This window comes from Arachis hypogaea, chromosome 9 (genome assembly GCF_003086295.3).
Source record: "Arachis hypogaea cultivar Tifrunner chromosome 9, arahy.Tifrunner.gnm2.J5K5, whole genome shotgun sequence".
NCBI classification, from domain to species: domain Eukaryota; kingdom Viridiplantae; phylum Streptophyta; class Magnoliopsida; order Fabales; family Fabaceae; genus Arachis; species Arachis hypogaea.
Genome location: NC_092044.1, coordinates 31,494,081 through 31,506,331, shown reverse-complemented (window position 1 = coordinate 31,506,331; position 12,251 = coordinate 31,494,081). Strand labels below are relative to the sequence as shown.

General features: G+C 38.1%; 2 non-coding genes across 2 annotated transcripts; both read right to left on the bottom strand.

Moving 5' to 3' along the window:
• Positions 1-1,922: 1,922 nt before the first annotated feature.
• Positions 1,923-2,026, bottom strand: LOC112713864 (small nucleolar RNA R71). Its single transcript, XR_003158825.1, has one exon. It is a non-coding gene; the product is annotated as a small nucleolar RNA R71 (small nucleolar RNA).
• Positions 2,027-11,895: 9,869 nt separating this feature from the next.
• Positions 11,896-12,002, bottom strand: LOC112713901 (small nucleolar RNA R71). The gene has a single exon (XR_003158860.1). It is a non-coding gene; the product is annotated as a small nucleolar RNA R71 (small nucleolar RNA).
• Between the last annotated feature and the right edge of the window lie 249 nt (positions 12,003-12,251).

Genomic DNA, 12,251 nt, shown 5'->3' with positions numbered 1-12,251 from the left:
TGAAAAAGTAATAAAAATAAAAAAATTATAAAATCATAAAAATAAAAAATATTTTGTGTTTCTTGTTTGAGTCTTGTGTCATGTTTTAAGTTTGGTGTCAATTGCATGTTTTAAAAATTTCTTGCATTTTTCGAAAATTCATGCATTCATAGTGTTCTTCATGATCTTCAAGTTGTTCTTGGTAAGTCTTCTTGTTTGATCTTGATGTTTTCTTGTTGTGTCTTTTATTATTTTTCATGTGCATTCTTGCATTCATAGAGTCTAAACATTAAAGATTTCTAAGTTTGGTGTCTTGCATGTTTTCTTTGCATCAAAAAATTTTTTCAAAAATATGCTCTTGATGTTCATCATGATCTTCAAAGTGTTCTTGGTGTTCATCTTGACATTCATAGTGTTCTTGCATGCATCATATGTTTTGATCCAAAATTTTCATGTTTTGGGTCATATTTGTGTTTTTCTCTCTCTTCATTAAAAATTCAAAAATAAAAAAATATATTTTCCTTTTTTCTCTCAAAATTTCAAAAATTTGGGTTGACTTAGTCAAAAAAATTTTAAAATTAGTTGTTTCTTATAAGTCAAGTCAAAATTTCAATTTTTAAAATCCTATCTTTTCAAAACTTTTTCAAAAATCAAATCATTTTCATTTTTATCTTATGATTTTTGAAAATTTAAAAATATTTTTCAAAAATATTTTTCTTAATTTTATCTTTATTTTCGAAAATTATGCTAACAATTAATATGATTGATTCAAAAATTTGAAGTTTGTTACTTTCTTGTTAAGAAAGGTTCAATCTTTAAATTCTAGAATCTTATCTTTTAGTTTCTTGTTAGTCAAGTAATCAAATTTAGTTTTAAAAATTAAATCTTTTTCAATCATATCTTTTTTAAATTTTATCTTTTTCAAAAATTTGATTTCAAAATATCTTATCTAACTTCTTATCTTCTTATCTTTTCAAATTTGATTTTAATATCTTTTTCAACTAACTAATTAACATTTTGTTTGTTTCTTATCTTTTTCAAAACCACCTAACTACTTTTCCCTCTCTAATTTTCGAAAATATCTCATCCCTTTTTCAAAATTCTTTTTAAATTAACTAATTGTTTTAAATTTTAATTTTAATTCTATCTCACCTTTAATTTTCGAAAATCATTAACTCCTTTTCAAAATTAATTTTTGAAATTCTTCCCCTCTCCTCTTCTTCTATTTATTTATTTATTTATTAACACTTCTCTTCACCTTTCTTCATCTCAAATCACTGCCCCTATCCTTACCCTTGTGTTTGGATTCTCCTTTCTTTATTCCCTTATTCTTCTACTAATAATAAGGAACCTCTTTACTGTGACATAGAGGATTCCTCTTCTTTTTCTGTTCTCTTCTCTTTCATATGATCAGGAACAAGGAAAAAGGCATTCTTGTTGAAGCCGATCCATAACCTGAAAGGACTCTGAAGAGGAAACTAAGAGAAGCTAAATTACAACAATTCAGAGACAACCTTGCTGAAATTTTCGAACAAGAAAAGGAGATGGCAGCCGAACCTAACAACAATAATGCAAGAAGGATGCTTGGTGATTATACCACACCTACTTTCAAGTTTGATGGAAGAAGCATCTCAATTCCTGCCATAGGAGCAAACAATTTTGAGCTGAAACCTCAATTAGTTGCTCTAATGCAACAGAACTGCAAGTTTCATGGACTTCCATCAGAAGATCCTTACCAGTTCTTAACTGAGTTCTTAAAGATCTGTGAGACTGTTAAGACTAATGGAGTAGATCCTGAAGTCTACATGCTCATGCTTTTCCCTTTTGCTATAAGAGACAGAGCTAGAGCATGGTTGGACTCTCAACCTAAAGATAGCCTGGACTCATGGGATAAGTTGGTCACGACCTTCTTGGCTAAGTTCTTTACTCTTCAAAAGTTGAGCAAGCTTAGAGTGGATGTTCATACCTTCAAACAAAAAGATGGTGAATCCCTCTATGAAGCTTGGGAAAGATACAAACAGATAACCAAAAGATGTCCTTCTGACATGTTTTCAGAATGGACCATGATAGATATATTCTATTATGGTCTATCTGAGTTTTCTAAGATGTCATTGGACCATTCTCCAGGTGGATCCATTCACCTAAAGAAAATGCCTGCAGAAGCTCAGGAACTTATTGACATGGTTGCAAATAACCAATTCATGTACACTTCTGAGAGGAATTCCGTGAATAATGGGACGCCTCAAAGGAAGGGAGTTCTTGAAATTGATGCTCTGAATGCCATATTGGCTCAGAACAAAATATTGACTCATCAAGTCAACATGATTTCTCAAAGTCTGAATGGATGGCAAAATGCATCCAACAACACTAAAGAGGCATCTTCTGAAGAAGAAGCTTATGATACTGAAAACCCTACAATGGCAGAGGTAAATTATATGGGTAAACCTTATGGAAACACCTATAATTCATCATGGAGAAATCATCCAAATTTCTCATGGAAGGATCAACAAAAGCCTCAACAAGGCTTTAATAATGGTGGAAGAAATAGGCTTAGCAATATCAAGCCTTATGCATTATCTTCTCAGCAACAGACAGAGAATTATGAACAGAATACCTCTAACTTAGCAAATTTAGTCTCTGATCTGTCTAAGGCTAAATTTCATGAATGAAACAAGGTCCTCCATCAGAAATCTGGAGGCACAAGTGGGCCAGTTGAGTAAGAAAATCACTGAAACCCCTCCTAGTACTCTCCCAAGCAATACTGAAGAAAATCCAAAAAGAGAGTGCAAGGCCATTGATATAATCAATATGGCCGAACCTAGAGAGGAAGGAAAGGACGTGAATCCCAATGAGGAAGACCTCATGGGACATCTCTCAAGCAAGAAGGGGTCCCCTATTGAGGACCTAAAGGAATCTGAGGCTCATATAGAGATCATTGAGATTCCATTAAATCTCCTTCTGCCATTCATGAGCTCTGAAGATTATTCTTCCTCTGAAGAGGATGAAGATGTAACTGGAGAGCAAGTTGCTCAATATCTAGGAGCCATCATGAAGCTGAATGCCAAGTTATTTGGTAATGAGACTTGGGAAGGTGAACCTCCCTTGCTCATTAGTGAACTTGATACATGGGTTCAGCAAACTTTACCTCAAAAGAGACAACACCCTGGTAAATTCTTAATACCCTGTACCATAGGCACCATGACCTTTAACAAGGCTCTGTGTGACCTAGGGTCAGGCATAAACCTTATCCACTCTCTGTAATAGAGAAACTGGGGATCATTGAGGTACAGCTTGCCTTATTCTCATTACAAATGGCAGACAAGTCAGTAAGACAAGCTTATGGATTGGTAGAGGACGTGTTGGTAAAGGTTGAAGGCCTTTACATCCCTGCTGATTTCATAATCTTAGACACTAGGAAGGAGGAGGATGAATGCATCATTCTTGGAAGACCTTTCCTAGCCACAACAGGAGCTGTGATAGATGTTAACAGAGGAGAATTAGTGCTTCAATTGAATAGGGACTACCTTGTGTTTAAGGCTCAAGGATCTTCTTTTAACAATAGAGAGGAAGCATGAAAAGCTTCTCTCAATACAGAGTCAAACAAAGCCCCCACAATCAAACTCTAAGTTTGGTGTTGAGAAGACCCCACATTCAAACTCTAAGTTTGGTGTTGGGAGGCCTTCATCATGCTCTGAACTTCTGTGAGGCTCTATGAGAGCCCACTGTCAAGCTAGTGACATTAAAGAAGCGCTTATTGGGAGGCAACCCAATTTTTATTTATCTAATTTTATTTTTATTTTATTGTTCTTTTATGTTTTATTAGGTACATAATCATGTGGAGTCACGAAAAAATATTAAAATTAAAAACAGAATCAAAAACAGCAGAAGAAAAATCACACCCTAGAGGAAGGACTTACTGGCGTTTAAAAGCCAATAAGGAGCATCTGGCTGGCGTTCAACGCCAGAACAGAGCATGGATCTGGCATTGAACGCCAGAAACAAGCAACACCCTAGCGTTCAAATGCCAGGAATGTACCCTGAGGAGAGCTGGCGCTGAACGCCAGAAACAAGCATGGAACTGGCGTTCAACGCCAGAAACATGCTGCACATGGGCGTTGAACGCCCAGGACATGCATCACTTCGGCGTTTAAACGCCAGAATTACATGCAAAGGCATTTTACATGCCTAATTGGCGCAAGGATGTAAATCCTTGACACCTCAGGATCTGTGGACCCCACAGGATCATCTCAGGATCTATGGACCCCACAGGATCCCCACCTACCATATTCTCCCCTCCTCTAAACATTCATCCTCTCTTTCTAATAAACACTCTTCCCCAAAACCCTTCACCAATCACCTCAATCTCTCTTTCCAATCACCCCCTTCACCACTCACATCCATCCACTCTTCCCCATAAACCCCACCTACCTTCAAAATTCAAATTTCTTTCCCACCCAAACCCACCCTAAATGGCCGAACCTATTCCCTCTCCCCTCACTATATAAACCCCTCCATTCTTCTTTATTTTCACACAACACAACCCGCTTTTCTCCTTCTTGGCCGAATACACCTCTCCCCCTCTCCTCCATATTTTCTTCTTCTTCTTCTCTTCTTTCTTCTCTTGCTTGAGGGCGAGCAATATTTTAAGTTTAGTGTGGTAAAAGCATAAGCTTTTTGTTTTTCCATTACCATTGATGGCACCTACGGCCAGAGAAACCTCTAGAAAAGGAAAAGGGAAGACAAAAACTTTATCCTCCGAGTCATGGGAGATGGAAAGATTCATCTCCAAAGCCCATCAAGACCACTTCTATGATGTTGTGGCCAAGAAGAAGGTGATCCCTGAGGTCCCTTTCAAGCTCAAGAAAAATGAGTATCCGGAGATCCGACATGAGATCCAAAGAAGTTGGGAAGTTTTGACCAATCCCATTCAACAAGTCGGAATCTTAATGGTTCAAGAGTTCTATGCCAATGCATGGATCACTAGGAACCATGATCAAAGTAAGAACCCGAACCCAAAGAATTATCTTACAATGGTACGGGGGAAATACTTAGAATCAGTCCAAAAAATGTGAGGTTGGCGTTCAACTTGCCCATGATGCAAGGAGATGCACGCCCCTACACTAGAAGGGTCAACTTTAATCAAAGGTTGGACCAAGTCCTTATGGACATATGTGTGGAAGGAGCTCAATGGAAAAGAGACTATAAAGGCAAGCCGATTCAACTAAGAAGATTGGACCTCAAGCCTGTGGCTAGAGGATGGTTGGAATTCATCCAACGATCCATCATCCCTACTAGCAACCGATCTGAAGTTACTGTGGATCGGGCCATCATGATCCATAGCATCATGATTGGAGAGGAAGTAGAAGTTCATGAAGTCATCTCTCATGAAATCTACAAAATAGCCGATAAGCCCTCTACTTTGGCAAGGCTAGCTTTTCCTCATCTTATTTGCCATCTATGTTACTCAGCTGGAGTCATCATAGAAGGAGACATGCCCATTGAGGAGGACAAGCCCATCACTAAGAAAAGGATGGAGCAAACAAGAGAGCCCACTCATGGAACCCAAGAAACGCATGAGGAAGCTCATCACCAAGAAATCCCGGAGATGCCTCAAGGGATGCACTTTCCTCCCAACAACTATTGGGAACAACTCAATACTTCTTTAGAAGATTTGAGTTATAATGTGGATCAATTAAGGGTAGAACATCAAGAGCACTCCATCATTCTTCATGAAATTTGAGAAGATCAAAGAGCAATGAGGGAGGAGCAACAAAGGCAAGGAAGAGACATAGAAGAGCTTAAGGACATCATTGGTCCTTCAAGAAGAAGACGCCACTAAGGTGGACTCATTTCTTGTTCTTATTTCTCTGTTTTTTTATTTTTATGCTATATGCGTGTTTATGTTTGTGTCTTTCCTACATGATCATTAGTGTTCAGTAACTATGTCTTAAGGCTATGAATAATTCCATAAATCCTTCACCTCTCTTAAATGAAAATTGTTTTTAATTCAAAAGAACAAGAAGTACATGAATTTCGAATTTATCCTTGAATTTAGTTAAATTATATTGATGTGGTGACAATACTTTTTGTTTTCTGAATGAATGCTTAAACAGTGCATATTTTTGATCTTGTAGTTTATGAATGTTAAAATTGTTGGCTCTTGAAAGAATGAAGAAAAAGAGAAATGTTATTGATAATCTGAAAAATTATGAAATTGATTCTTGAAACAAGAAAAAGTAGTGAAAAAGCAAAGGCTTGCGGAAAAAAAAGAGCGAAAAAAATTAGAAAAAAAAGAGAGAGAAAAAGCAAGCAGAAAAAGCCAATAGCCCTTAAAACCAAAAGTCAAGGGTAAAAAGGATCCAAGGCTTTGAGCATCAGTGGATAGGAGGGCCCAAGGAAGTAAAATCCAGGCCTAAGCGGCTGAATCAAGCTGTCCCTAACCATGTGCTTGTGGCATGCAGGTCCAAGTGAAGAGCTTGAGACTGAGTGGTTAAAGTCGTGATCCAAAGCAAAAAGAGTGTGCTTAAGAGCTCTGGACACCTCTAACTGGGGACTTTAGCAAAGCTGAGTCACAATCTGAAAAGGTTCACCCAGTCATGTGTCTGTGGCATTTATGTATCTGGTGGTAATACGGGAAAACAAAGTGCTTAGGGCCACGGCCAAGACTCATAAAAGTAGATGTGTTCAAGAATCAACAAACTTAACTAGAAGAATCAATAACACTATCTGAAATTCTAAGTTCTTATAGATGCCAATCATTCTAAACTTCAAAGGAGAAAGTGAGATGCCAAAATTGTTCAGAAGCAAAAAGCTACAAGTCCCGCTCATCTAATTAGAATTAATATTCATTGATATTTTGGGATTCATAGTATATTCTCTTCTTTTTATCCTAATTGATTTTCAGTTTCTTGGGAACAAGCAACAATTTAAGTTTGGTGTTGTGATGAGCGGATAATTTATACGCTTTTGGCATTGTTTTTAGGTAGTTTTTAGTATGATCTAGTTACTTTTAGGAATGTTTTCATTAGTTTTTATGCTAAATTCACATTTCTGGACTTTACTATGAGTTTGTGTATTTTTCTATGATTTCAGGTATTTTCTGGCTGGAATTGAGGGTCTTGAGCAAAACTCTGATAAGAAGGCTGACAAAGGACTGCTGATGCTGTTGGAATCTGAGCTCCCTGCACTCGAAATGGATTTTCCGGAGCTACAGAACTCCAAATGGTGCTCTCTTAACGGCGTTGGAACGTAGACATCCAGAGCTTTCCAGCAATATATAATAGTTCATACTTCATTCGAGTTTTGACGACATAAACTGGCGCTCAACCCCAGTTCCATGCTGCATTTTGGAGTCAAACGCCAGAAACACGTCACGAACCAGAGTTGAACGCCAAAAACACGTTACAACTTGGCATTCAACTCCAAAAGAAGCCTCAGCTCGTGTAAAGATCAAGCTCAGCCCAAACACACACCAAGTGGGCCCAGGAAGTGGATTTATGCATCAATTACTTACTTCTGTAAACCCTAGTAGCTAGTTTAGTATAAATAGAACCTTTTACTAGTGTATTAGACATCTTTGGTCTCGGTTTTATTCTATTATTCATCTGAGGAGACTATTGATCACGTTTGGGAGCTGGCCATTTGGCCATGCCTGAACCTTTATCACTTATGTATTTTCAACGGTGGAGCTTCTACACACCATAGATTAAGGGTGTGGAGCTCTGCTGTACCTCAAGTTTCAATGCAAGCACTAATATTTTCTATTCAATTCCGCTTGTTCTCATTCTAAGATATTCGTTGCACTTCACCATGATGAATGTGATGATCTGTGACACTCATCATCATTCTCACCTATGAACGCGTGACTGACAACCACTTCCGTTCTACCTTAGACTGGGCACATATCTCTTGGATTCCTTAAGCAGAAGCTTCATGGTATAAGCTAGAATTGATGGCAGCATTCATGGGAATCTGGAAAGTCTAACCTTGTCTGTGGTATTCCGAGTAGGATTCCGGGATTGAATGACTGTGACGAGCTTTAAACTCGCGATTGTTGGGCGTGATGACAAACGCAAAAGAATCAAGGGATTCTATTCCAACATGATCGAGAACCGACAGATGATTAGTCGTGCTGTGACAGAGTGATGAGCGGATAATTTGTACGCTTTTTGGCATTGTTTTTAGTATGTTTTTAGTATGATCTAGTTAGTTTTTAGTATATTTTTATTAGTTTTTTAGTTAAAATTCACTTTTCTGGACTTTACTATGAGTTTGTGTGTTTTTCTGTGATTTCAGGTATTTTCTGGCTGAAATTGAGGGACCTGAGCAAAAATCTGATTCAGAGACTGAAAAGGACTGCAGATGCTGTTGGATTCTGACCTCCCTACACTCGAAGCGGATTTTCTGGAGCTAAAGAAGCCCAATTGGCGCGCTCTTAACGGAGTTGGAAAGTAGACATCCTGGGCTTTCCAGCAATATATGATAGTCCATACTTTGCCCAAGATTTGATGGCCCAAACCGGCGTTCAAAGTCACCCTCAGAAATCCCAGCGTTAAACGCTGGAACTGGCACCAAAATGGGAGTTAAACGCCCAAACTGGCATAAAAGCTGGCGTTTAACTCCAAGAGAGGTCTCTGCACGAAAATTCTTCATTGCTCAGCCCAAGCACACACCAAGTGGGCCCGGAAGTGGATTTTTATGTCATTTACTCATTTCTGTAAACCTTAGGCTACTAGTTTTCTATAAGTAGGACCTTTTACTATTGTATTGAGACATCGAGGGGTAGCTATCTTCATTGTTATGCTATCTTAGATCATTGGGAGGCTGGCCTCATGGCCATGCCTAGACCTTGTTCTTATGTATTTTCAACGGTGGAGTTTCTACACACCATAGATTAAGGTGTGGAGCTCTGCTGTACCTCGAGTATTAATGCAATTACTATTGTTCTTCCATTCAATTCCGCTTGTTCTTGTTCTAAGATATCACTTGTTCTTCAACTTGATGAATGTGATGATCCGTGACACTCATCATCATTCTCACCTATGAACGTGTGACTGACAACCACCTCCGTTCTACCTTCGATTGGGTGAATATCTCTTGGATTCCTGATTGCACGATGCATGGTTGATCGCCTGACAACCGAGTGCTCGCCTGACAACCGAGCCAACCATTCCGTGAGATCAGAGTCTTCGTGGTATAGGCTAGAACTGATGGCAGCATTCAAGAGAATCCGGAAGGTCTAACCTTGTCTGTGGTATTCTGAGTAGGATTCGATGATTGAATGACTGTGACGTGCTTCAAACTCCTAGCAGGCGGGGCATTAGTGACAGACGCAAAAGAATCACTGGATTCTATTCCGGCCTAACCGAGAACCGACAGATGATTAGCCATGCTGTGACAGAGCATAGGAACATTTTCACTGAGAGGATGGGAGGTAGCCACTGACAACGGTGAAACCCTTGCATAAGCTTGCCATGGAAAGGAGTAAGAAGGATTGGATGAAGACAGTAGGAAAGCAGAAAGACGGAAGGGAAGGCATCTTCATGCGCTTATCTGAAGTTCCTACCAATGAATTACATAAGTACCTCTATCTTTATCTTTATGTTTTTATGCGTTCATCACCATATCCATTTGAGTTTGCCTGACTAAGATTTACAAGATGACCATAGCTTGCTTCATACCAACAATCTCTGTGGGATCGACCCTTACTCGCGTAAGGTTTATTACTTGGACGACCCAGTACACTTGCTGGTTAGTTGTGCGAAGTTGTGTTTATGCCATGGTATTGAACACCAAGTTTTTGGATTCATTACCGGGGATTATTTGAGTTGTGAAAAGTATTGATCACAATTTCGTGCACAAGTTTTTGGCGCCGTTGCCGGGGATTGTTGAGTTTGGACAACTGACGGTTCATCTTGTTGCTTAGATTAGGTATTTTTTTCTTCAGAGTTCTTAGGAATGAATTCTAGTGTTTCAAGGTGATGTTCTTATCATCACCAAAGCTGATTGATCTTCATCAATTTAGCTCTTGAATGCAATGTTCTGCTGAAGCTTGGCTGACCATGTCTAATTCCTTTCGACTGAAGCTTTAGACTAACATTGCATGATTCCTGGGATTCTCATTAAGAATTTTGATATCTTTTTCCACTTAATTTTCGAAAAACACAAAAAAATCAAAAAAATCATAAAATCCAAAAATTTCTTGTTTGAGTCTAGTGTCTCATGTTAAGTTTGGTGTCAATTGCATGCATCCATTCATGTGTTCTTAAGGATCTTCAAATAATTCTTGATGATTTCTTACTCTGATCTTTGAATTCTCTTGACTTGAGTGTTTTATGTGTCTCATATGCATTCTCATTAGTGTCAGTAGTATACAAACTGCTAAGTTTGGTGTCTTACATGCATAGTTATTTGATTCTTGTTGCATTTTGATTTTTCCTTATTATTAAAAATCCAAAAATATTTTTTATTTGTGTCTTCTCAAGTCAATACTACAGGAAAATTAAAGATTCAGAACATACAGCAGAGGAATTACACAGAAAAGCTGGGCGTTCAAAACGCCCAGTGAAGAAGGACAGACTGGCGTTTAAACGCCAGCCAGGGTACCTGGTTGGGCGTTTAACGCCCAAAAGGGTATAGTTTTGGGCGTTAAACGCCAGAATGTGCACCATTCTGGGCGTTAAACGCCAGGATGGCACAAGAGGGAAGATTCTGTTTTTCAATGCAATTTTTCTTCAGGTTTTCAAAGTTTTTCAAAATCAAATCTTTTTCAAATCATATCTTTTCAATCATGTGTTTTCAAAATCAATTTCTTTCCATTTTCAAAGATACTTACTATCAATTAATGATTTGATTCAACACTTCAAGCATGTTGCCTTTTCTGTTGAGGAAGGTTTAATGTTTGAATCATATCTTTTCTTGTTAGTCAAGTTTTTAATTTTCAAAATCAAATCTTTTTTTTTAAAATGTTTTTCAAATCATATCTTCTCAATCACATCTTTTTAAAACTAATCATATTTTCTTAACCACATCTTTTTCAAAATAGTTTTCAATCAAATCTTTTTGATTTCTAATTTTAAAATCTTTTTCAAAAATCACTTGATTTCTTTTCCACTTTCATTTTCGAAAATCAAGTAGTGTTTTCAAAAATGTTTTCAAAATCTTTTACTTAATTTTCGAAAATTACTTCCCTCCTTCTCACATCCTTCTATTTATGGACTAACACTATCCCTTAATGCAAAATTCGAACTCCATCTTCTTTGATAAGTTCGAATTTTCTACTTCTGTCTTCTACTCTTCTTTTCCTCTGACACTTTAAGGAATCTCTATAACTGTGACATAGAGGATTCCACATTTTCTTGTTCTCTTCTCTTTCATATGAGCAGGAGCAAAGACAAAGGCATTCTTGTTGAGGCTGATCCTGAACCTGAAAGGACCTTGAAGAGAAAGCTAAGAGAAGCCAAAGCACAATTCTCTTTAGAGGACCTGACCGAATTCTTCAAAGAAGAAGAACACATGGCAGCCGAAAACAACAATGCCAACAATGCAAGGAAGGTGCTGGGTGACTTTACTGCACCTACTCCCGATTTCTATGGGAGAAGCATCTCTATCCCTGCCATTGGAGCAAACAACTTTGAGCTTAAGCCTCAATTAGTTTCTCTAATGCAACAGAATTGCAAGTTCCATGGACTTCCATTGGAAGATCCTCATCAGTTCTTAGCTGAATTCTTGCAAATCTGTGACACTGTCAAGACTAATGGGGTTGACCCTGAGGTCTACAGACTTATGCTATTCCCTTTTGCTGTAAGAAACAGAGCTAGAACTTGGTTGGACTCTCAACCTAAAGAAAGCCTGGACTCTTGGGAAAAGCTAGTCAATGCCTTTTTGGCAAAGTTCTTTCCACCTCAAAAATTGAGTAAGCTTAGAGTGAAAGTCCAACCTTCAGACAGAAGGAAGGAGAATCCCTCTATGAAGCTTGGGAAAGATACAAACAATTAATCAGAAAGTGTCCTTCTGATATGCTTTCTGAATGGAGCATCATAGGTATTTTCTATGATGGTCTCTCTGAACTATCCAAGATGTCTTTGGATAGCTCTGCAGGAGGATCTCTTCATCTGAAGAAGACGCCTACTGAAGCTCAAGAACTGATTGAAATGGTTGCAAATAACCAATTCATGTACACTTCTGAAAGAAATCCTGTGAACAATGGGACTAGTCAGAAGAAAGGAATTCTTGAGATTGACACTCTGAATGCCATATTGGCTCAGAATAAA